Below are 26,623 nucleotides of genomic sequence, written 5' to 3' on the forward strand. Positions count from 1 at the left end.
CCTCTGTTGCATTTCCAGGACATCAGCGGTATCTGCCGGCGGCGCCACGCAACTCAAACGTCTCTCGTTTCTTTCTAGCCAAGATTCGCACTCTCTTCGGGCGGTGTCGTATCTGGCACTGTCAGCCAACATGGCGTCCAGCTGGGCTTTGCGCTGGAGGACGGCGCCGTTTGCGTCGTCCCAGTGCGATCTCAGGGCGGATACTAGAAAAATAATAGATAAAATATAAATTAAATTGGATTTTTGGATAGGGCTCGTCGAGACCTTTCATTTGATGCCCCACATGCCTATATTTGAAGTAAAACTTTCTGACTTATGTCTAATTTTGTGTTCGGCAACCCATTGGTCGGCTTCTGTTACATCTTTTGTAACTTCTAAACGGTTTGTCCGATTTGAATGAAACATTCAGCAAATTTATGCTGAATTACACAATTTATAATAGTGTCCAGTGTAGAAACTTTACAATAAGTTAGTATACTTTAAATTTGCAAACATAAGAAAATATTTACTGAATAAGTGTGTATGGTATCCTATGGCCTTGTTGTGTTTGTAAGTATGATATTTAGATAGTGCTCGTCGAGACCTTTCATTTGATACCCCACATGCCTATGTTTGAAGTAAAACGTTTTGAGGTATGTTGGAATTTGAGTTTCGCAACCCATTGGTCGGCTTTTGTTACATTGCTTGTAACTTTCGAACGGTTTGTCTGAAGTACGTGGTTTATTCGGAAAATTTGTGCTAAATTGCATGGTTTATAATATTGTCTAGTATAGTTTGACGCTACAGCCACTTGGTGTATTTTAAAATGCCAAAAATTTGTATTAGTAAGTAAATAAATTAGGTGTACGGAACCCTATTGGTTTGTCGAGTTTGCTGTTTAGATATTTGGATAGTGCTCGTTGAGACCTTTCATTTGATACCCAACATGCCTATATTTGAAGTAAAACTTTTTAACTCGCATTTGACCCGCTGTACTATTTATAGTATGACAACTCGTTTGTGTGCATTTATTTATTGAAACTCTTGTAACTTTTGAATGGTTCGTCCAAATTAAATGAAATATTCGACAAATTTATTTTAAATTAAATTGTCTATAACTGTACTTAATAGCAGTCCTTATATCAACTCGGTATATTTTAAAATTGCAATAGAAACCACAAAATTAGTTTTGAATAATGGATATATGAGGTTATACAGAAGCCTATGGGTATGTTTTGGACGTCACTGATACATTTGGTTAGTACTCGTCAAGACCTTTCATTTGATACCCAACATGCCTATATTTGAAGTAAAACTTCTTAACTCGCATTTGACCCGCTGTACTATTTATAGTACGATAACTCGTTTGGGTGCATTTATTTATAGAAACTCTTGTAACTTTTGAACGGTTTGTCCAAACTGAATGAAATATTCGGCAAATTTGTTCAAAATTTAACAATGTACAATATTGTCTTTTACCATAATGCTCTACAGCAACCCCTTATACTTTAAAATAGCAATTGAAGCGCTTCAATAATCCAAACTACCAAACTACACTAGTTTCCATACAAACGTTGACTTCTTGCATTGGAGGGCAGTATACCGAGTGCACTTTTTTTGTTTTAATGCATGTAACTTCTAAACCTTTCGATTGATATGAATGATGTGTATGAGATATTTGTGCAGAATTAAATTGTGCACAATATTGTCTAACACCATATTGCTCTACAGCAACTCGGTATGCTTTAAAATAGCAACTAAAGATAGAAAATTAAATCCGAAATATGGAGCATTCATTGAAATGCATTATGGCTTTTATCAATTTAGATTTAAGAGTATACCGAGTTGCTGTAGGGCATTGGTGTAAAAGACAATATTGTAGAGTATTGAATTATGAACAAATTTCTCATACACATCATTCATATCAATCGAATGGTTTAGAAGTTACAAGCGTTGAAACAACTAAAGCCCTAATGCAATTTATAAGGTACATTTATATATATTTTTAGAGATAACTCCAAAACTATCTTTGCTGTCTTAGAACTATCTTAAGCAAATTTATAGACAAATTATCTACATTTTTGTCTAATATTATATTTATGTAAAATAAACTTTCATTACTAAAAAATGCGCTTAAAAATAGACATGTACGCAATAGATATCTATCATGTACATTTTATACAAAATCCTGCGGTACAAAAAAAAAAAAAAAACTATATTTATTCAGATAACTCTTGAAATATCTAAGTTATCTTAAAACGATCTTCAACAAATTTAAAGATAACTAAATTAGCTACATTTTTGTCAAATGTTGTATTTATGTCAAATAAACTTTCATTACTAAAACTTGCACTTAAAACTAGTTATGTACGCAATAGGCATATATCATGTACATTTTATACAATATCCTGCGGTGCATTTATCTATATTTATTCAGATAACTTTTGAAACATCCAAGTTATCTTAAAACTATCTTCAAGCAATTTACAGCCAATAAAATTACCAAAAACATCCCCTAACACCATAACCACTTCAACAACTCCTTAAGTCTAAAATCGCGCATAAACATACACGTCGTTCCTATATCCGTTTTATAGCCACATATCCGCTTTCGAAGCCTTTCATCCCTTATTGTTCGCAGTTTAACGGAATTTCTCGTCTTAGTCGTAAATTCACACTAGATACAATAGATGTTGGGGGTATTAAAATGAGATTAAATTCTTAAGTGTTAATATGCATTGTGTGTGGGAATTTATTACGAAAAACGTGTTAGGAATTGAGTAATTTTGAGGTTATGGTTGAGGATATGTTAGTTGGATAGAGCTCGTTGAGACCTTTCATTTGATACCCCACATGCCTATATTTGAAGTAAAACTTTTTGAGTTATGTTGCGTCTAGAGTTCTGCAACCCATTGGTCGTCTCTTTGTTCAATCTCTTGTAACTTTTGAACGGTACGTCTAAAGTAAATGGTTTATTCGGTGAATTTGTTTTAAATTACACTATTTATAATTTGTTCTAACACAGTAAGACTCTATAGCAACTGGGCATACTTTAAATGACAAAAAATGATGCTGAAAATTGAAAAAATAATTGATACGGAACCCTATTGACTTTTTGAGGCTGTTGTTATGATTTTTGGATAGTGCTCGTCAAGACCTTTTATTTGATACCCCACATACCTATATTTGACGCCGAAAATTTTTGACCGATTGGTCGCAACCCATTGGTCGACTTTTTATTCCATCGCGTGTAACTTTTGAACCGTTTGTCTAAAGTAAATAGTTTATTCGACAAATTTGTTCTAAATTTAAAGATCTATAATCATTTTTAATATAATTTCACCTTTCGTCAAATTGCAATATTTTATTATTGCCAAAATAGACATTGTGACGTACGTTGAGTTTGTTACTATGATATTGGATAGAGACCGTCGAGACCTATTATTTGATACCCCACATGCCTATATTTGAAGTAAAATATTTTTACTTATACAGGACTGCGAGTTCCGCAACCCATTGGTCAGCACTTATTATAACTCTTGTAACTTTCGAAACGTTTATGCAAAGTGATTAGTTTATTCGATGAATTTGTGCTAAATGTCGAGACCTTTCATTTGATACCCAACAAACCTATATTGAAGTAAAACTTTTTGACTCATTTTGGACCTACTGTACTATTTAATATATAATATATTTGTGATAATTTTAGACACTATTAGAGAAAATTTAGATAACATAATTATCTAAAAATTGTCAGAAGATTGTTTTTAGATAACTAAGAGAGTTTAAGAGTTTTCTGTAAAAGTATAGATAAATGTACCAAAATATGTAAATATATATATATATATATATATATATATATATATATATAATAATCCTTTATTATTATTCACAAAGCGTATACGACATGTTCTGGAATCCTTTAGAGCAAATATATTCAGAATATTTAGAATTCTGCAAAGTGAGAGAGTCCTTCACCTATATAACTATTAATATGTCAGCTATTATAATTTTATCTTAGATAAATGAATTATTTACATTTTTCTCTAATATCTCTCACAAATGCTAAAAAAAACTTAACTCTAAATTGAATTAAAATTAAAAAGAGAACCAATCGCAATTTTCAGAAATATATTTACAATTATTATTTTAAAACTTTAAAATTTCAATACAAATAAAACTAAAAATTTCAACCCTAAAAAGTCTAGCATGCACGTCCGAATCACACGCATCGACCTCACACCCTAGACTTAACTTCAAACTCTTAAACAAAATGTTCAACGCACTTCACGCTAGATCCATATACGAAAGTTCTAAAGGTCACCTTGACACATTAAAACATAAACTTATATTAATTTTAAAGATTTTATTATCAAAACAAGTAAAAGTACTTTAAAATTAAAAAAAAAAACTCTACTGAAGTAGAAAAGGGACTCTTCTGACGAGCAAACTAATTCATTATATAATTACCCAATTATTTCTCGCTAATTAATTATTATTCAACAAATTTAGCCTATCGGCAAGTACTCTTTATAATACCATCAAGTACTTTCTTCAAAAAGGATTTACTTAACACTTCTTTTCCCTCTTGTCTCACGATTTTCATCATTTCATTTTTAAATTTTGGTAGAAAATGGACTCTACCAACGACCAAAGTTTAATTTTGTTCTAGAAAATTACAAAACAGTGACTCTACTGACGAGCAAACTGAATTAATACAACCGATAATTAAAATTTCATGATTTAAACAATTTAGCCTATCGACAAGTAGTCCTTTATAAATCCTTATATCATCCTCTCAAAGAGGATTTACTTAACACTTTTCTTTTCCCTCTTGTCTTACGATTTTCATCCCCAAACCCCCAAATGGGGGCTGTAATCGGTAACAGTGGTGGGGAATTACATTTTTTGCGAAGGGGCGCTTCGAGGGGCTCCAGGGGGGGCTCTAAGAACAGAAATAACTTTCCTGTGCAACTTGTTACCGAGAGAAATAAATCGATAGGAGGAAAGATAAGATGGGGATGTGTTTTGAAGTATGGAAAGTTGATATAGGGTTGTATGATGTTAGGGAAGTTTATAGGGTGGACTGTTGGCTTTATTTTGTTTGAAGATTGTTTTAAGATAACTAAGATAATTTCGGAGTTATCTGGGAAAATGTAGGAAAGTGTACCGTAGATTTTGAGGTGTAGTAATTATGAATTGTAAGGTGTTTTTTAGTAATGAAAGTTTATTGGACGTAAATACTATGTTAGAGAAAAATGTGCATAATTTTATTATCTTGAAATTTGTCTAAGATTGTTTTAAAATAAATTAGATAATTTAAAAGTTATGTGTATAAATATAGATAAATGCACCGTCGAGTTTTGTACAAAATGTACATGATTGCTGTCTGTTGCGTATTTAGGTTTAATTTTTAGTAATGAAAGTTTATTTGACATGAATATAATATTAGACAAAAATGTAGATAATTTGATTATTTAAAAGAGTGTCTAAGATCGTTTTAAGATAACGTAGATAATTTAAGAGTTATCTAAAAATTTGTACCGTCAAGCTTGAAATTTACGTCAGATATAGTCGGTTGTCTATGTTTAAAAGCAATTTTTATTAACAAAATTTTATTTTAGGTATATACTATGTTAGATAAGTTTGAAGATACTTCAATTATCTAAAAGCATGCCAAAGATTGTTTTAAGATAATTTAGATAATTTAAGAGTTATCTAATAAATAGTAAAAAAATGTATCACAAATCAATACGCTGTATATATTTTAGCTCTATTGAATGTCACATTAGTTCAAGAAAAAATAACTTTACAAGCATAAAATCTTAAGAAAGATAAAAGATAATTTAGTTATCTAAATATTTGCTAAATATTATCTTAAGATAAATTAGACAATTTGAAAAATACTAGAAAAATATATCACAAATAAATACGCTGTATATATTTTAACTATATTCAATGTCCTAGTAGTTACAAAAAAAAAATTACGAAAATACAATCTTAAGTAATATAAAAGATAATTCAGTTATCTAAATATTTGTCAAAGATTGTCTCAAGATAAATTAGATAATTCAATAGTTACGTAATAAACATTTAAAAAAAGGTATCACAAATAAATACGCTTTATATATGTTTTAAATTAAAATAGCCTTTATATATGTTCAATGTCTCATTAGTTCAAGAAAAAATAATTTCACAAGCATACAATCTTAAGTAAGATAAAAGATAATTTAGTTATCTAAAAAAATGTCTAAGATAGTTTTAAGATAAATTATATAATTCAAGAGTTATTTAATAAATACTAAAAAAAATTATCACAAATAAATAAGCTTTATATATTTTAGCTATATTCAATGCCTCATTAGTCCAATAAAAATTAACTTTACATGCATATTATCTTAGAGAAGATAAAAGATAATTTAGTTATCTAAATATTTATTAAATATTGTCTTAAGATAAATTATATAATTTACATGTTATCTAATAAATACTTAAAAAAGTACCACAAATCAACACCCTACTTTCAACGTCCGATTAACCCGTTAATAATAATGCTACAAGTATATTATCTTAGATAAGATAAAAGATAATTTAGTTATCTAAAAATCTTTAGAAGATAATTTTGATCTAACTAAATTAATTTTCGAGTTATTTTAATTTGAGTAAAAAAAAACACCGGTGATCGTACTATTTCTAGGGCGTTTTCCCCTTTTATCGATTCCTTTGAAGCGTTTTCATGGAGTTCAAGTGAAAGGAGATTTTTAGAGAAAAAAATTATCTTAAGATAATAAAAGATAATAGATGAAATATCTTGTAAGCATATAGTATTATTTTTAATATTAAAGTAAATATTAAAAAATACGTTTTTAGGTAAAAAGTAAGATAATTGTTAAAAATATAGGAATAAATTTTTAAGATTATCTTTTATTTTTTTAATCTTTATTATCTTTAATTATCTTTTTTTTAAATAATAAGAGTGTTGGACTTATTTGTTAATTTTTAAAACATTTACTCTTTAAAATGAAAATTTTTATTTATTTATTTATATGATGTCATGTTTATTTTGCTTGTCAGTACAGTCCCTTTTTGCCGCTAATTCGAATGTATTAAAAATATTTTTTCCAGGCAATATTTTAACCAGATTGAGTTAAAATTCCAGTTTGCTCCTCAGTAGAGTCCTTTTTCTATCGCATTTTAGTTTGCTCGTAGTAGAGTCCTTTTTTGTTTCGTATAAATCATGTATTTAATGTTGCACGTCAGTATAGTCCCTTTTTGTCATATATTTTGTTTTTTATAAATATAAAATTTTATTTGCTCTTCAGTAGAGTTTCTTTATTTGTTTTCAGTTTGCTAGTCAGTAGGGTTCCTTCTTTGCTCGAATATAAAATTTCTTTTTTGCTCGTCAGTGGAGTCCTTTTTTGTCTCTGGCAAAAAAAAAATTGAATAAAATACAGTTTGCTCGTCAATAGAGTCCTATTTTATCTCATTTTAATTTGTACAGTCCCTTTTTCGTTTCGATTAATAATGATTTGCATTTTACTTGTCAGTATAGTCCCTTTCTTGCTGCACACTGAATTTTCTATTTTTTGTTTTTGAATATAAATTTTTTGTTTGCTCGTCAGTAGAGTCCCTTTTAGTCGCAGATCGATTTTGTTTTTGATATGAAATATCAAAAATATTCGCTTGTCAGTCAAGTCCTTTTTCATGTCCAATATTTTTGATGAAACAAATATCAATTTGCCAGACAGGAAAGTTCTTTTATTTGTTTTCAGTTTGCTCGTCAGTAGAGTCCTTTTTTGTAGGGACCCATAATGTATTTCATTTTGCTTGACAGTAGAGACCCTTTTCGTCGCATAGTTTTTTAAATATTTTTAGCTCGTCAGTAGAGTCTTTTTGGTTTTTGACTAGTATTTTTGATATTTACCTTACAGCTAGTCAGTAGAGTTCTTTTTTTCTTATTTATGTAATAATAAATAATAATAATAGTATTTATTTTGTTCACATATTTTTATTTTATTCGTCAGTAGAGTCCCTTTTCTTTAAATATTTTATTTACAAGTTGCTCGTCAGTAGAGTTCCTTCTTTAACCCGATTTTATTTTCAACAGGTCAGTTAAAGTCTCCAAAAATCAATCACTTCATGTTTTAAATCCAGGTGCTCCCCGGCAGACACACAGGTGGGGCTCGACAAAGGGGGCGGCAAATCAACCCCTCACTAGAGAGCACCCTCCACCGCTCCACCGTAATAACAAAACATTCAAAACATTGCACAACAAGTACTTGTTCGACGAGGACGACGACCGGTTGAAAGAGATAGAGATAAACAAATAGAACGGTAGATAGATAGAGAGAGATATATATAGTAGTGTGAAGTTAGTTATAACTGTTGTAATTAGTGGCTGAATCTATTTTTAAGAATAAAATTGTATTAGAGAAAAATACAATAAAATTTGAATTCACAAAAAAATGATTAAGAATATACTATCTTGTCTTGTTTTTTTAATTTGCTCGTCAGTAGTGTCCCTTTTTCATTAATTTTAATTTGCTCGTGAGTAGAGTCCATTTTGTATCTTTTAAATTTTCTCATCACCACAGTTTTTTTTTTTTTTTAATTTGCTCATCAGTAGAGTCCCTTTGTAATTTTTTTTTAAATTTGCTCGTCAGTAGAGTTTTTATAATTTTTTTAATTTGCTCGTCAGTAGAGTCCCTTTGTCATTTTTTTTAAATTGCTCGTCAGTAGAAATCCTTTTTTATTTTTCTTAATTTGCTCGTCAGTAGAGTTCTTTTTTTATCTTTTAAATTTTCTCATCAGTAGAGTTTTTATCATTTTTTTTAATTTTCTGGTGTTAATTTTTGAATTTGCTCGTCAGTAGAGCCCCTTTAGCGATTAATCTTAGTTAGCTCGCCAGTAGATTTTTTTTACCTAATTATATTATTTATATTATGTGCATTACTGTTATTATATTTTGCTCGTCAGAAGAGTCCCTTGTATAATTATACCTTAATAGCACATTTGCTCTAAACATTCTAATTTCATAGTCAGCAGAGTCTCTTGTTCCTCTAATTTTAGTTTGCTCGTTAGTAGAGTCCCTTTTATCATGAATTTAGCTTTGCTCGTTAGTAGAGCCCCTTTTAACATGAATTTTCATTTGCAATAGAATTCTTTTTACATTATCATTTTTTATATTTGATTTACATTACATACTTTAATCTTGCTCGTCAGTAGAGTCCCTTTTAATATTTAAGATCAAAATTTAGTTTGATCGTCAGTAGAGTTCTTTTTTCTTCTCATTACATTTACATTATACGTCAAAGACAAAGTTAAATTGAATTTTATTTTGTTAGTCAGTAGAGTTCGTTAGTTGAGAAATAGCGTATGACGCTCTTTATTACACTCGTCAGTAGAGTCCATTTTGTATCTTCTTCTCATTTGTTCGATTGTAGAGTTCTTTTATTTTCTAGACAAATACTAAATTTTTCCGTCAGTAGAGTTGTAAAGTAGAAATTTTAATTTGCTCGTCAGTAAAGTCCCTTTTATTAAATTGATTGCAATTTACTATTTAAATGCAATGTTCATGTGTCATAAATGTCATTTTGCCTTAAGGCAAGTTGCACTTGCAAACAAGTCATTAGTAACTACTAGTAAACTACTTTTCGTAGGCCTCTAATATTTTACAATGATATATTGGCTTTAGGTCATGTAATTTATGACTGTGCATATAGTTTCATTAATTACGAATACATATGATTTCCTACTGATCAATAAAAATTGAAGTGAAACTTCTTGAGACTCGCTTACCTTTTCCATGCAGCTGCTGCCTGTTGCTGTCCGCCTTCAAATTTTCTGCCGTGTGCACCAATTCGTCTAATTGCGGTTTCTTCTGTTCCAGTTCTCTTAAAACATTCTGAAATAGAAAAAAAAATAATTATAAAAATTATTACAAATTAAAACTCGTTTTATCCCTTTTTTCTGTCAAATTTTCGTGTCAGTAGAGTTCCCATTTTCCTCAATTTTTCAGTTATTTTATATATATATATATATATATATATATATATATATATTATGGTTTATATTTTTAATATGTTCAGTTAACATCGTCTCAAATTGCTTCGGATTTTTTGAGTTGTTTTTATGTTTATGAAGGCGTTTACTCAGGTTTTGGCTAGTTTCTCCAAATATATATATATATATATATATATATATATATATATATATACATCTGTATTTCGTGTGTGATTTATTCCTCAATCCGACATGAGTAATGTCCTTTGTGGGCTTGGATGATATTTCAATGTCGGATTTAAAATACTCGAAATAAATATTCCCAGCAGAAAAGGATTATATATTTAAATATATATACGTGCATTTATATGAAAAGAAAAAAGATTCTACTTGATACAATAAAAGGTGAACCAATGAGTTGCCAAAAATGGATTAAAACTTTAAAATATATTTGAATGTTTCATTCAAATAGGGCAATCCGTTCAAAAGTTACAAGAGATGTAACAGAAACCGACCATTGGGTTGCATAGCACGAGGACATACATAACTCAAAAAGTTTTACTTCAAATATAGGCATGTAGGGTATCAAATGAAAGGTCTCGACGAGCACTATTCAAATATCATAGTAACATTCTCAACAAACTAATATAGTTCTTGGCACAAGTATACTAAATTGTTGTAGGACTTACAATATAAGTCTATATTATAGCTCATGTAATTTAACACAACTTTGCAGAATGTTGCATTCAAATCGGTCAAACCGTTCAAAAGTTACAAGAGATGTAACAGAAGCCGACCATTGAGTTGCATAGAACGAGGACAGATATAAGTTAAGAAGTTTTACTTCAAATATAGGCATGTGGGGTATCAAATGAAAGGTCTCGATGAGCTCTATTTAAAAATCATACTTAAAGCACAAGATATTTATATTTATATATTAATAAGTTAAAAAAGAGACTCTACTTGCGAGCAAACTTTTATTATGATCAACCTGCTCCTTTTTTATATTGCAGATCAAAATTAAGTTTGCTCGTCAGTAGAGTCTTTTCTTCTAAAATCTTTTTCAATAATATTTTTGTCGTTAGTAGAGTTTCTCCAATCATTATTATCTAATCGAATCGAATGGGTTGCAAAAATTCGTTTAAGATATAAGTTTGAAAGTTTCACTTCAAATATAGGCATGTGGGGTATCAAATGAAATGTCTCGACGAGCACTATCTAAAAATCTCATTCAAAAACTTTACAAAGCTACAGGGTTCCGATCAAAACACTTATTCAACTTCCAAAACAATTTAAAGTATAACAAATTGCTCTATGGTTATTAATACGTTTGACAATAATATAGATATTTAAATATAGTACAAATTCACCGAATATTTCGTTCAAATCGGACACACCATTCAAAAGTTACAAGAGATTTAATAAAATGCCGACCAATGGGTTGCATAATACGAGGACATACATGAGTCAAAAAGTTTTCATTCAAATATAGGCATGCGGGATATCAAATGAAAGGTCTCGACGAGTACTATCCAAAAATCATACTTGAAGTACAAGATATTCATATTTATATATTAATAAGTTAAAAAAGAGACTACTTGCGAGCAAACTTTAATTATAATCAACCTGCTCGTCAGTAGAGTCCTTTTATATATTGCAGATAAAAATTAAGTTTGCTTGTCAGTAGAGTCCTTTTTATATTTTCTAGATCAAGCCTAAAGTTTGCTAGTCAGTAGAGTCCCTTTAACTAATTTTTTTTTTTATTTTATAACCTCTATCTATATGTAGTTTTGCTCGTCAGTAGATAATTTTCTTCAATTTTATAAATCTATATTTAATTTGTTCGTCAGTAGAATTTCTTTTTACATTGTTTCAGTTTGCTATTATATTTATCTCACTTTCTCAGTAGAGTCACATTTCAATGTTCTAGTTTTTAATTTTATTTTAGTCGTCAGTAAAATCCTTTTCTATAATCTTCTAAATTGAAATTTAATTTTAGTCGTCAGTAGAGTCCTTCATTGAAACATTGTTTATTGATGTTTTTGTTTAGATTGCTCATCAGTAGAGTCCCTTTTTGAATTATCATTCATAAGTAATAATTTTGCTCGTCGGTAGAGTCCCCTTTTTCCGATAATCATTTATTATTTATAATTTCGCTCGTCAGTAGAGTCCTTTTTCCTTAAATATTTTTTATTAATATTTTTGTTCGTCAATAGAATTCTTTTTTTTGCTCGTCAGTATAGTCACTTTTCCATCTTCTTGATCAAAATTAAAATTTGAATGCTTGAAGAACTTTACTGACGAGAGTGCAGTTCCTTTTTTAATATTCTAGATCAAAATTAAAGTTTGATGATAAGCATAGTCCTTTTTCATACTCTAGATTAAAATTAATATTTGCTCGTCAGTAGAGTACCTTTTTCATATTCTAGATTAAAATTAATGTTTGCTGGTCAGTAGAGTCTCTTTTTCGCATTCTGAAATTCCATGTGTCACTAGAATTCCTTTTTAAAATTCTAAATATTTAGATCTAAAATCGAGTTAACTCATCAGTAGAGTCCTTTTTTATCTAAAAATCTATATTTACGCATGCTCGTCAGTAGAATCCTTTTTTCCAATCATTATTCAATATTAATCATTTTGCTCGCCAGTAGAGTCCCTTTCCCTATTCATAATTTTTTGTTAATAATGTTGCTCGTCAGTAGAGTCCTTTCTCCTAAAATCTTTTTTAATAATATTTTTGCCGTTAGTAGAGTCCCTTTCTTCATTAATTATTATCTAATCGAATCGAATGGGTTGCAGAACTTCGTAAGATATAATTTTGAAAGTTTTACTTCAAATATAGGCATGTTGGGTATCAAATGAAAGGTCTCGGCGAGCACTATCTAAAAGTCTTATTCAAAACTCTACAAAGCTACAAGGTTCCGTACAAAATATTTATTCGACTTCCAATTCAATTTAAAGTATATCAAAATGCTCTATGGTTATTAATACGTTAGACAATATTATAGATATTTGAATTTAGTACAAATTCACCGCATGTTTCATTCAAATCGGATAAACCGTTCAAAAGTTACAAGAGATGTAACAGAAGCCGACCATTGAGTTGCAAGGCACGAGGACAGATATAAGTCAAAAAGTTTTACTTCAAATATAGGCATGTGGGGTATCAAATGAAAGGTCTCGACGAGCACTATACAAATATCGTACATATAAATTAAACAAGCCGATAGGGTTCTGTACTTAATTCTCAAAATCATTTATTGCGTTAGGACTTTTAAATAAGTTGAACCATGTTATAAATAATCTACTCTAGTACAAATTCACCGAATATTTCACTCAAATCGAACAAACCGTTCAAAAGTTACAAGAGATATAATGAAACGCCGACCAATGGGTTGCAGAACCCGAAGACAGACTTAAGCCAGAAAGTTTTACTTCAAATATAGGCATGTGTGGTATCAAATGAAAGGTCTCGACGTGCCCTATAATTTCAACATGTCGATAGGGTTCTGTACTTAATTGTCAAAATCATTTATTGCGAAACGTTTTCAAACCATTCAGAACACTTTCAGACCATCTAGAAGAACATTTAAAATATAATTAACTTTAGATAACACAATTTTTATTTAAATCTTAGGATAAAATAATTACTATTCTAAGATAACAATAATTATTATTTTAAGATAATTATTATTATCTAAATAAGATAATCTTACTTTAAATCTTAGTTGAAGTGTTGAAGTATCCGGATTTGGTGCTTCCTCCATTTTTATGTTAATTATTTTTTTAATTTAAACTATAAACAGTCACATTAAACTATTTTCAAAATTTTTGATATTTTTGATATTCTTATCACTCACTTTTTAAATAATTAAATATTAACTTCACTCTTAAATAATTTCACTCATTTTTTCTTCAAGATATGTATTAAAAACAGTTTTGGATATGTAAAATGTTTTTTGATATTTTTTTTAAATTACATTGTTTGTAATTAGTTTGTAGTAGAATGCTGTAATTTGAGTATGTTACTCTTCAATGCACATACTAAAAAAAAGTTTTCTTGCAAATTTTACACCAGCTCTCACACTATGAACATTCACACATTTGTTATAAGAGAAAAACAAAAGAATATTATTTGAAGTTTGAGTAATTTTTAAAATTATATAGAATATAGCTAGAGTGCTGTAATTTGAGTATGTGGATCTTCAATGTATATACTATGATGACAAATACTAAAATTGATGAGTCTACTTACAAAATTTTGAAAAATTTACAATTATCTGAACAAAGTACCCGGAAAACTCAAGCCCATTGTACTTATATGTTAAATAATGGTTCATATATGGGACAGATAGTGTGATTTTTAGAGAGCTCTGCAGGTCGCATTACTTGTACTACAATGTTGTAATTTGAGTATGTTACTCTTCAAAGTATATACTATGGTCACTAATACTAAATTTGATAACTTTTAGAACAAAATCTCAAGAAAAACCAATATTCTTTGAAAAATTCTTCAAAAAAATAATTGAATTATTCAAAAAAGTATCATTTTTGGAAAGCTCTGCGGGCCGCACCGTTTGCATTACGCGATTGAAATTTGAGTAAAATATTTATGAGAGCATATACTATGACATGACATACTAAAATTTAAAACTTTTAGAACAAAAACCTAGAAAAAAATCAATATTTTTACAAAAAGTCGTCAACTAAACAATTGTATTATATAAGACAATGCCGGTTTTAGAGAGCTCTACAGGACGCACCGTTTGTACTACAATGTAAAAATTTGGAGTATGTGGGTCTTCAATGCATATGCTATGATAACAAATACTAAAATCGATAACTTTTCTTGCAAAATTATCTACCAGAGCCCGTTTTATTCTCGAGTCAACAATCGAATTACAATATATTTGTATTTAGTGAGAAAACAAAGAATATAATTTGGGTTTGAATAATTTTTAAAATTATATAGGATATAGCTAGAGTGCAGTAATTTGAGTATGTTACTGTTCAATGTATATACTATGATGACAAATACTAAAATTGATAGGTTTTCTTGGAAAATTTTGGAATATTGACAATTTCCTGCAAGAAGTGCCCATAAAAACAATATTTACGTTTAGGATTTTTAAAAAATACAGTATTTGTATTAAAGAGCTGTAATTTGAGTATGTGAGTCTTCAAAGCATATACTATGATAACAAATACTAAAATTAAAAAGTTGTCTTGCAAAATGATCCACCAGAGCACATACTATTACTATTCTTGAGTCGTCAATGAAATTTTGTTACATTTGCAATTAGTGAAAAACTTAAGAATATAATTTGAGTTTGAGAATTTTTTTTAAATTGTATAGGACATAGCTAGAGTGCTGTAATTTGAGTTTGTGGGTCTCCAATGCATATACTATGACAACTAATACTAAATTTGATAACTTTCAGAACAAAAAATACAAGAAAAAAATAATTTTGCAAGAAAAGTCCGGAATAAAACCTCAGTGAATATATGGAAAAGTATTGAAGTTAAAAATGTCATTTTCAAAGAGCTCTACAGGACGTTTTCATACTCCTAGAATACTCAAATTTGAGTATGTTAGTCTTCAATACATATACTATGACAACAAATACTAAAATCGATAAATTTTATAGCAAAAGTACAAAAAAAAAATCTGAGATAAGTACACAATAAAACAATGATAGATATGAGAAAAGTACTTGGGATGCAAATGTCATTTTTAGAGAGCTCTTCAGAACGTATTTATACTTCTAGAATGCTCAAATTTGAGTATGTTACTCTTCAATGTATATACTATGACAACAAATACTAAAATCGATAACTTTCAGAACAAAAATACAAAAAAAAAAAATTATGAAATGTCCGCGATAAAACATCAAAGAATATATGGAAAAAGTACTTCCGATAAGAATGTCATTTTTAAAAGGCTCTTCAGGACGTTCTATTGATACTAGAATGCTCAAATTTGAGTATGTTACTTTTCAATGTATATATTATGATCAAAAATACTAAAATTGATAACTTTCGGAACAAAAAATCAAGACAAAAATAATTTTCTGAGACAATTACACAATAGAACAATGATAGATATGAGAAAAGTACTTGGAATGCAAAGGTCATTTTTAGAAAGCTCTTCAGGACGTACTATTGATCATAAAATGCTCAAATTTGAGTATGTTACTCTCCAATGCATATACTATGACAACAAATACTAAATTTGATAACTTCCAGAACAAAAATACAAGAAAAAAATAACTTTGTGAGAAAAGTACACAATAAAATAATGATAGATATGAGAAAAATACTTGGGATGCAAATTCATTTTTAAAGAGCTCTTCAGGACGTACTATTTCTACTAGAATGCTGTAATTTGAGTAAGTTACTCTTCAATCTATATACTATGACAACAAATAATAAAACTGATAACTTTTATAACAAAAAATACAAGAAAAAAATAATTTTATGTGAAAAGTCCGGAATGAAACCTCAATGAATATATGGAAAAGTATTGAAGTTAAAAATGTCATTTTGAAAGAGCTCTTCAGGATATATTTATATTTCTAGAATGCTGTAATTTGAGTATGTTACTCTTCAATGCATATACTATGACAACAAATACTAAAATTGATAACTTCTAGATCAAAAATACAAGAAAAAAAATATTTTCTAAGAAAAGTCCAGAATAAAACATTAGTGAATATATGGAAAAGTACTTGAGACGTGAATGTCATTTTTACAGAGCTCTCCAGGATGTATTTATACTTCTAGAATGCTATAATTTGAGTATGTTACTCCTCAATGCATATACTATGACAACAAATACTAAAACTGATAACTTTCAGAACAAAGATTCAAGATAAAAATAATTTTGTGAGGCAAGTACACAATAAAACAATGATACACATGGAAAAAGTACTTCAAACCTGAATGTCATATTTAGAGAGCTCTTCAGGACGTACTATTGACACTAGAATGCTGTAATTTGAGTATGTTACTCTTCAATGCATATACTATGACAACGAATACTAAAATTGATAACTTCCAGAACAAAATGTATAAGAAAAAAATAATTTTGCTATAAAAATCCGGAATAAAACCTCAGGGATTATATGGAAAATTATTGAAGTTAAAAGTGTCATTTTCAAAGAGCTCTTCAGAACGTATTTATGCTTCTAGAATGCTCAAATTTGAGTATGTTACTCTCCAATGCATATACTATGACAACAAATACTAAAATCGGTAACTTTTAGAACAAAAATGCGAGAAAAACCAACAAATTTTCCTTAACAAACAAATAAAAAAATAAATCTCGAACCAACACATCGTCTTCAATTTAAGGGTTAATCAAAGGTCCATGACCTTTCTATACCCAAATTACCAACCCCAAATAAACCCAACCCATATGACGTCATTAAAAATAAATTACTGCAACCCACCATGAATAAAGTGGGTCGATGAGGGATGCTAAATAATTTTATAAGGGAATAAAATATGTGTAGGTACTTTTAAAATCAAAACAAACATTAAAAATATATCAAGGGTTGATTTATTGCAATTTTAAAGTATACCGAGTTGGTGTACAGCTTTGGGGTAAAAGACAATATTTTAGATAATTTAATTTTGCACAAATTTCTCGAAGACATCATCCAAATCAATCAAATGGTTTAGAAGTTACAAGCGACGAAACAAAACAATATCAATATTAAATATACAACTTTGCTTCCGCCGGATTTTATAAGGCGAGTCCTCCAAAATAATGGTGGAAGCAAAGTTGTACACTTTCAAATGCATTTTAGAGTATACCGAGTTGCTGTAGAGCATTAAGGTATAAGACAATTTTGTAGATAATTTAATTTTACACAAATTTCCCGAAAACATCATTCAAATCAATCAAATGGTTTAGAAGTTACATGAGTTGAAACAAAAAAAGTGCACTCGGTATACTGCGTTCCAATGCAAGATGTCATCGTGCGCAATATGTATGAAATCTTAGAAAACGTTGAAGTTTGTATGGAAACTAGTGTAGTTCTGTACTTTGGATTACATGCCGAGCTTCAATTGCTATTTTCAAGTATAAGGGGTTGCTGTAGAGCATTATGGTAAAAGACAATATTGTAGATTGTTTAATTTAGCACAAATTTGCTGAACGTTACATTATTTTTGGACAAACCATTCAAAAGTTACAAGAGTTTTAATAAATAACTGCATGCAAACGAGTTGCTGCACTATAAATAGTACAGCGGGTCAAATGTGAGTTGAGAAGTTTTACTTCAAACATAGGCATGTTGGGTATCAAATGAAAGGTCTCAACGAGCACTATCCAAATATTCTAGTAATAGTCTGAAGAAACCAATAGGGTGCCGTATTTAATATACATCTATAATGTGGAACTACTTTTTGTATATCAGAGCTAACTATAAAGCTTGGAGCATTAGACACTTTTGTGCATAACTAATTTTTGTTGAATATTGTCGAATATTTCACTGCTCTACGACAAACCGTTCAAAAGTTACAAGAGATACAACAAAAAGTCGACCAATGGGTTGCAGAATTCGAGGTCAAATATAAGTGAAAACATTTTACTTCAAACATAGGCATGTGGGGTATCAAATGAAAGGTCTCGACGAGCTTTATCCAAATATCATAGTAACAATCTCATAATACCAATAAGGTTTCATATGAATCATTTACACATAATTTTTGCATGTTTTAAGCACACAAAGTAGTTGCAAGGTTATAACATATAAGGAAATATAATAGATCTTTTAATTTAGAACAAATTTGCTGAATATTTCATCCATTTTGGACAAACCGTTCATAAGTTACAAGAGATATAATAAAAAGTAAACCAATGGGTTGCAGAACCCAAAGACAGATATAAGTCAGAAAGTTTTACTTCAAATATAAGCATGTGGGGTATCAAATGAAAGGTCTCGACGAGCGCTATCCAAATAACATACTTAACGAACGTCACAATGTCTATTTTGGCAATGTAACGTCACAATGTATTGTTTTAAAAGATATTATAGATCTTCCAATTTAGAACAAATTTGCCAAATATTTCATCCATTTTGGACCAACGGTTCAAAAGTTACAAGAGATGTAATAAAAGTAGACCATTGGGTTGCTGAACTCGAGATCAAACATGAGTTAAAACGTTTTACTTCAAACATAGGCATGTTGGGTATCAAATGAAAGGTCTCGACGAGCACTATCCAAATATCCTAGTAACAATCTCATAATACCAATATGGTTCCATATGAATCATTTACACATAATTTTTGCATGTTTTAAGCACACAAAGTAGTTGCAAGGTTATAACATATAAGAAAATATAATAGATCTTTTAATTTAGAACAAATTTGTCGAATAACTCAATTCTCTACGACAAACCGTTCAAAAGTTACAAGCAATTTAACAAAAAGTAAACCATTGGGTTGCAGAACCCGAAGGCAGACATAAGTCAAAAAGTTTTACTTCAAATATAGGCATGTGGGGTATCAAATGAAAGCTCTCGACGAGCCCTATCCAAATACCCTACTGTCATCGCCAACAAAGCAACAGGGTTCCGTACACACCCCCAACTCCATACAACACACCTTTACAAAACCACACATAAACACATATAACCCATATCTATACACTTTTTTTATCATTTACCACATTTTTTTATAACACTGATTAAATATTTACTAAACTACCACCACTTTGCACTACTCTTTTTTATTTATTTTAGCAAAATGATTTATTTTTCCAAATAAATAATACAAAGTGTATGTCTACGTCTACTACGAGTGTGTCGGCTACTGAATCGGCTGCTACAGCAGCGCGTAGACGCCGGTCGATGAAAACGTAGAGGGGAAATATAAACAGGGTTGGTTACAAGCAACCCTTAAATAAATTTTGAATGATAATTACAAATAAAATAATAATATTGATAATAATAGTAAAAAATATGAAAATAATAATGATAATAGTGTTTAGAAGATAAAAAAGGACTCTGCTGAAGAGCAAATTCAATAACAACGTAGAAAATAAAAATAGAACTCTACTGACAAGCAAACTGATAATTTTGCAATATGACTTTACTGACGAGAAAGTTAAATTTTTTAAAATATTAAATATATAATGTAAAAAATAATAAATAGTTAATGTAAAAGGGACTCTACTGACGAACAAATTAACTAAAAAAAATTCCATTTGAATCTACCCCTAAATTTGAAAAGTGCTCTGGTAAAGTCACAATCTAAACGCCCTTGCTAATATATTTGTACCAGGTTGTCAACTAGACTGTGCTTAATCTGGGTATTTTTTCAAATTGTTTAACTCAAAATTACATTTCTACAAATTTACATAAAATTTAAAAAGTGCTCCCGTAAAGTCGCATTCTAAACGCCGATGCAAATATTTTTGTACCAGATTGTCACTTAGACTGCGCTTAGTGGGGCTGATTTTTTAAATTTTTTAACCCAAAATTACATTTAATAATTTATATTACATTTAATAATTTATATAAAATTGGAAAAGTGCTCCCGTAAAGTCACATTCTAAACGCACTTGCTTATATATTTGTACCAGGTTGTTACTTAGAGTGAGCTTAGTCCGGGTGATTTTTTGAATTTTTGAACCCAAAATTACATTTCTACTAATTTGGATAAAAATTAGAAAATTAGAAAATTAGAAAAAGTTCAAAACGAAGAAAGGACTCTACTGACAAGTAAATAGAAATTTTAAGATAAGAAGGAAATCTACTAACAAGCAAAGATATTAGAAAAGAGATTGTACTGACAAGCAAATTAAAAAGAGAATTATAATATGAAAAAAGAACTCTACTGACGAGCAAATCATAAATAATGCAAAAAAGACTGTACTGGCAAGAAAATAAAATTGTTGATAGAAAAAGGGACTCTACTAACAAGCAAATTAAATAATGAAATATATATTATACTTTTTTATATAATTTGCTCGTTAGTAGAATCCTCTTTATACTTAAATTTCATTTTCTTATTTGTTTGTCAGTAGAGTTTCTTGTTGATTTCTCTTTAATGTGCTCGTCAGTAGAGTCCCTTTTTTAATATTATAATTTTCTAAACTTAATTTGCTCGTCAGTAGAGTCCCTTTTTTAATATTATAATTTTGTAAACTTAATTTGCTCGTTAGTAGAATCCCTTTTTTAAGATTATAATTATCTAAAATTAATTTGCTCGTCAGTAGAGTCCTTTTTTTAAAAAAATGATAGAATTTGCTTGTCTAAAAATGTTCAGATTTCTTGTAAAAAAAAAATCTTTACCAAAAATGTAATTTTTACGTTAATAGAGTCCTTTATTTTAAAAAGAACTGAATTTGCTCGTCGGTAGAGTCCTTTTGTTCTCATCTTCAAAATTGTTATTTATTATATTTATTTATTTATTATAAAATTACATATTTAATTTGCTCGTCAGTAGAGTCTATTTTCTTACTATAATTTTCTATTTAATTTGCTCGTCAGTAGAGTTCTTTTTCCTCGAAGAAAAAATCAATTTTTTTACTAATCGATTAGGTCGTGAGTAGAGTTCTTTTTTTGTAAAATATAACGATTTATCAACTCGTCAGTAGAGTTCTTTTTTCCTCAAACAATTCATCAATTTTTCTACTAATCGATTAAGACGTCAGTAGAGTCCTTTTTTGCTAAGAAAATAACAATTAATTATTTTATGTTAGTTTGTTGAGTTTGCTCGTCAGTAAAGTTCTATTTTTGTATAATATAACAATTCATCATTTTGTCAGTAGAGTTCTTTTTTAATAAATTTCTCTGAACAATCTAATAATCTTTTGCCAACCCTTGTCGTATCGAAAACCGCCCTAAAACTTTCTCTCGATTCGTCGTGTTTGTCCGCCTTCGTGCGCACGCGCCACAACGTCAAAGACAGATACGACGATACGATACGGTGGCGATACGGTGGAGGGTCGTTGCCGTAGAACGAGGGATGAATCAACCCTCCACCTGTCTATGGCGTAATGTTTTCATTGTTCAGACGACACCGCTCTGTTGCTCGTCGGAAAAAAAATTAACGGAAACATTCTGCCACACCACACCCCACTGCTCAAAATACGGTTGTAAAAAAGGACTCTACTGACGAGCAAAGTAAATAAAAATCTTTCTGGTGAGTAAAAAGGACTCTACTGACGAGCAAAATAATTAGAAAATTATAATATAAAGACAAGCTGACAACTGACAAGCAACTTAGATAATTATAGTATTAAAAAAGGACTCTACTGACGAGCAAATTAATTTTAGGAATTTATAATATTAAAAAGGTACTCTACTGACAAGCAACTAAGAAAATTTTAATATTAAAGGAGGACTTTACTGACGAGCAAATTATTTTACTAATTATAATATTAAAAAGTATTTCTACTGCCGAGCAAATTTAATGCAAAATATTCCAACAAAAGTGCTAAAAATGACGAAGTTATTTGAAACAAAAGAACTCTACTGACGAGCCAAATTTGATAGGAAAAAAAAAGTACCGCTGTTGCTCATCGGAAAAAAATTAACGGAAACATTCTGCCAACGCTAACTACCCCTCACTCTCTCACTCATCCCCTAAATGTGATAGGTATAATAAAGGACTCTACTGACGAACAAATTTTCAATAGAAATTGGAACAGAATATTCCAATAAAAATGCAAGAAATGAACGATAGTTATTTTAATAAAAGAACTCTACTGACGAGAAAATTAAATAGCTATTAAAGAGGTAAAAAGGAACTCTACTGACGAGTAAATTAACTTTAGAAAATTATAATATTGAAAAGAGACTCTTCGGACAAGCAAATTAATTTTAGAAAATTATAATATTAAAAGAGGACTCTACTGACGAGCAAATTAATTTTAGATAATTATAATATTAAAAAAGGACTCTACTGACAAGCAAATTAATTTTAGAAAATTATAATATAAAAAAGGGACTCTACTGACGAGCAAAGTAAATAATGTTTCTGGTGAATAAAAAGGACTCTACTGACGAGCAAATTAAAAATGATCGAGAAGATAAAAATGGACTCTACTGACGAGCAAATTGATTTGGAAATTATAATATTAAAAAAGGACTCTACTGACAAGCCAAATTTGATAGAAAGATAAAGTTACTTTCAATACAGATGAGTAAAATAAAATGGTAAAAAGCCTTTAATTAAAGCGCTATTTCATTTTGTTGGTCAGTAGAGTTCCATTTTTTATCTTAAAGATCAAAATTCAAGTTTTTTTTTCTAGATTAAAAACTATGTTTGGTCGCCAGTAGAGTCCGTTCTTTAATTTATTTGAAATTTAATTTTACCGCTAGTAAAGGTCTTAATATAATATTCTACGTAAATATTAAAGTTTGCTCATCAGTAGAGTCCCTTTTTTGAATTTTCTAGATCGATATCAAAGTTGCTCGTCAGTAGAGTCCTTTTCCTCAATAATCTCAAACAAAATTAAAAATTGCTCGTCAGTAGAGTCGTTTTTCTAATTTTCTACATCAAAATTATAGTTTGCTCGGCAGTAGAGTCCTTTTTTTAATTTACAAACTCTATTATTATTTTGCTCGTCAGTAAAGTTCTTTTTTAATCTTTTGATGTGTAATTTAATTTGGTCGTCAGTAAAGTTCTTTTTATAATATTCAATTACAAAATTAAGGTTTGCTCGTCAGTAGAGTCCCATTTTTTATCTTTTAAATCTTGCTCTTATGTTAAAAATCTTTATCTTAAAAAGTTTGCTCGTCAGTAAAGTTTTCTTCCTCAATAATCTTAAACAAAATTAAAATTAGCTCGTCAGTAAAGTCCCTTTTTAAATCTTGCTCGTCAGTAGAGTCCTTTTTATTTAAGTATGCTCGTCAGTAAAGTCCCTTTTATTTCTAATTTCAATTTGCTAGTTAGTAGAGTTTCTTTTTGTAGTTTTCTTAAATTTTGCTCGTCAGTAGAGTCCTTTTTTTGAAAAAAGTCCTCATTTGGTTTGCTCGTTAGTAGAGTCCTCTTTCTCATCTAATATCAGTTTGCTCATCAATCAGTAGAGTCCCTTTTCACTATTTATTTGTTTATTATACTTAATCTTTTTAATTTTGCTCGTCAATAGAGTTTTTGCACTTTAATTTTAGTTTATGCGTCAGTAGAGTCCCTTTTCATTATATTTTTAGTTTGTTCGTCAGTATAATCCTTTTTTCGATTTTAATATACTTCATTTTGAATAAATTGATAATATAGTTTGCTCGTCAGTAGAGTCCTTTTCTTACCCTTCGCATAGAGCAAACTAATTTGCGCGTCAGTAGAGTCTTTTCTCTATTTTTTGAGTATAGTACGGTCCCTTTTTTATCTACTCTTCAAATTCTAAATTTAATTTGCTGGTCAGTAAAGTTTCTTTTGTTCCACAAGTCGAAAATTCATTTTGTTCGTCAGTAGAGTCCTTTTTGTTCAACAGGTCCAGATTTGGTTTGCTCGTCAGTAGAGTCCCTTTTATTCCACAAGTCAAAATTTGATTTGTTTGTCAGTAGAGTCCCTTTTATTCCACAAGTCAAAATTTGGTTTGTTTGTCAGTAAAGACCATTTTATTTCTAATTTTAGTTTGCTCGTCAGTAGAGTCCTTTTTAGTTATTTTAGTTGATTTTACTCGCCACTAGCGTCCTTTATCTCTTCTTTTTATTATTTTGCTAGTCAGTAGAGTTTCTTTTTGTATTTTTTTGAAATTTTACACGTCAGTAGAGCCTTTTTTACAAAAAGCCATCATCTGGTTTGCTCGTCAGTAGAGTCTCTTAACCATTATTCAATTTTTTAACCCTTCAGCACACCGCCAACATCACGTGACTAAAAAAGATACCCGAGTACTTGACGTGTCAACCCTCCGTCCGTCACCATCCCTAAACAATAAATCTCCGCCGTTTTTTAATCACCACCATTAAGATTACGCACGCGATTCGGTCAAACCAATTCATTACCGACCAACTGACCACCAACTAACCACCAACTAACCCTCCTACTAACTATCGGAATGGAAAAAATCACCGTGAAGCCATTAGCCTCATTTTAGGGGTAGTAATAGAGTGCGAGAGAGGGATGGAGCGATACGTTTCTAGTAAGTGTGAAAGAGATAGAGAGTTTTTTACGCCTGACCGATAGGTGTAAACAAATACTTATTATGCACCCTGTCGTCGTAGTAGTACGTTTTGTAGAACATTATTATAATGATTTATTATTTTATGGGGTGAGTGTGGAAATTAAGGGCGGGTGAGAGTAAAATAAGAGAGAGAAAAGGACTCTACTGACGAGCAAACTAAGAGAGTAAGATAAATAAACTCTACTGACTGCATAATGAAAAAAACTACTGATGAGCAAATAAAAGAAAAACAAAAAGGAACTCTACTGACAAGCTAACTAAAAGAAAAACAAAAGAAACTCTACTGACGAGCAAAACAAAAGAAAACAACTCTACTGACAGACAAAACGACAATGAGATATATAGAAAAAGAATTTTGCCATTAGCCTCATTCTAGGGGTAGTAATAGAGTGCGAGAGAGGGATGGAGCGATACGTTTCTAGTAAGTGTGAGAGAGATGGCAAGTACTTTTTACGCCTGACCGATAGGTGTAAACAAATACTTATTATGCACCGTGGTGTCGTAGTTGTACGTTTTGTAGAACATTATTATAATGATTTATTATTATTATGGGGTGAGTTTGGAAAATAAGGGCGGGTGGAGAGTACAAAGGAAAATGAGACTAGTGGGGCACATGGCATCGTGCCTTAAGGCAAATTGCTGGAACTTCCCGTACCGTAATAAAATATGTTCGTGGAATTTTAAACGTTTTCGAATTTATTATTACAACAAATAGCATAACCTTCATTATTATTATTTTTGCTATATCTTGTTATTTAAGAAATAGTTGCCTAATTTACACAAAATTGAAAAAGTGCTCCCGTACAGTCACAGTCTAAACGCATTTGCAAACAATTCTGTGCGACATTTTCACTTAAACTGTGCTTGGCTTGGCGGCATTTTCACATTTTTCAATAGTTTTCCCACAAAATTGGAAAAGTGCACCAGTACATAAACAGTCTAAACGCACTCAGGTAAACATTTGCATAAAAGTGGCGCTTAGACTGTGCTTAGCATGGGTCATTTTTTTGAATTTTTAATTCAAAATTACATGAATATTTGCAAGCGCCTTTTGCAAGGACTTTACGCAAGTACTTTTCAAATTTCATGTAAATTATATTATAGAAATAAAATAAAAATTTTGGTTTAAAAATTGAAAAAACTTCCTAACTAAGCACAGACTAAGTGACAATTTCAAACAAATATATTAGCAATTACATTTAGATTGTGACATTGCCGGAGCATTTTTCCTAATTTGTATAAAATTACAATATTTTTATGTAAAAACAACAAACCAACAACAAAAAAATGAAAAATGTTTCTGACTAGGCACAATCTAAGTGACAACTTCTCACAAATATATTAACAATTGAATTTAGAATTTGACTTTAGTAGAAGCACTTTTTTATTGAAAATTATTGAAAAAAGTGAAAAATGTGCCCGTCTAAGCACAGTCTAAGTGACAACATGGTACAAATATATTCGCAAAGGCGTTTGAAATGTGATTTTACAGGAGCAC

The 26,623-nt window shown here is 29.9% G+C and overlaps 1 protein-coding gene across 1 annotated transcript in view; it reads right to left on the reverse strand.

Annotated features, from left to right (window-relative positions):
* Nucleotides 1-9,777: 9,777 nt before the first annotated feature.
* The window catches only part of LOC113378406, a gene marked incomplete in the record, with an annotated part of 191,058 nt that continues 174,212 nt past the window's right edge, over nucleotides 9,778-26,623 (reverse strand). The window contains 1 exon segment of the mRNA XM_026618933.1: nucleotides 9,778-9,883.

The sequence above is a fragment of the Ctenocephalides felis genome, unplaced genomic scaffold, assembly GCF_003426905.1.
Source record: "Ctenocephalides felis isolate EL2017-DRISC unplaced genomic scaffold, ASM342690v1 CF-g0.4_SCAFFOLD_01886, whole genome shotgun sequence".
Classification (NCBI taxonomy): domain Eukaryota; kingdom Metazoa; phylum Arthropoda; class Insecta; order Siphonaptera; family Pulicidae; genus Ctenocephalides; species Ctenocephalides felis.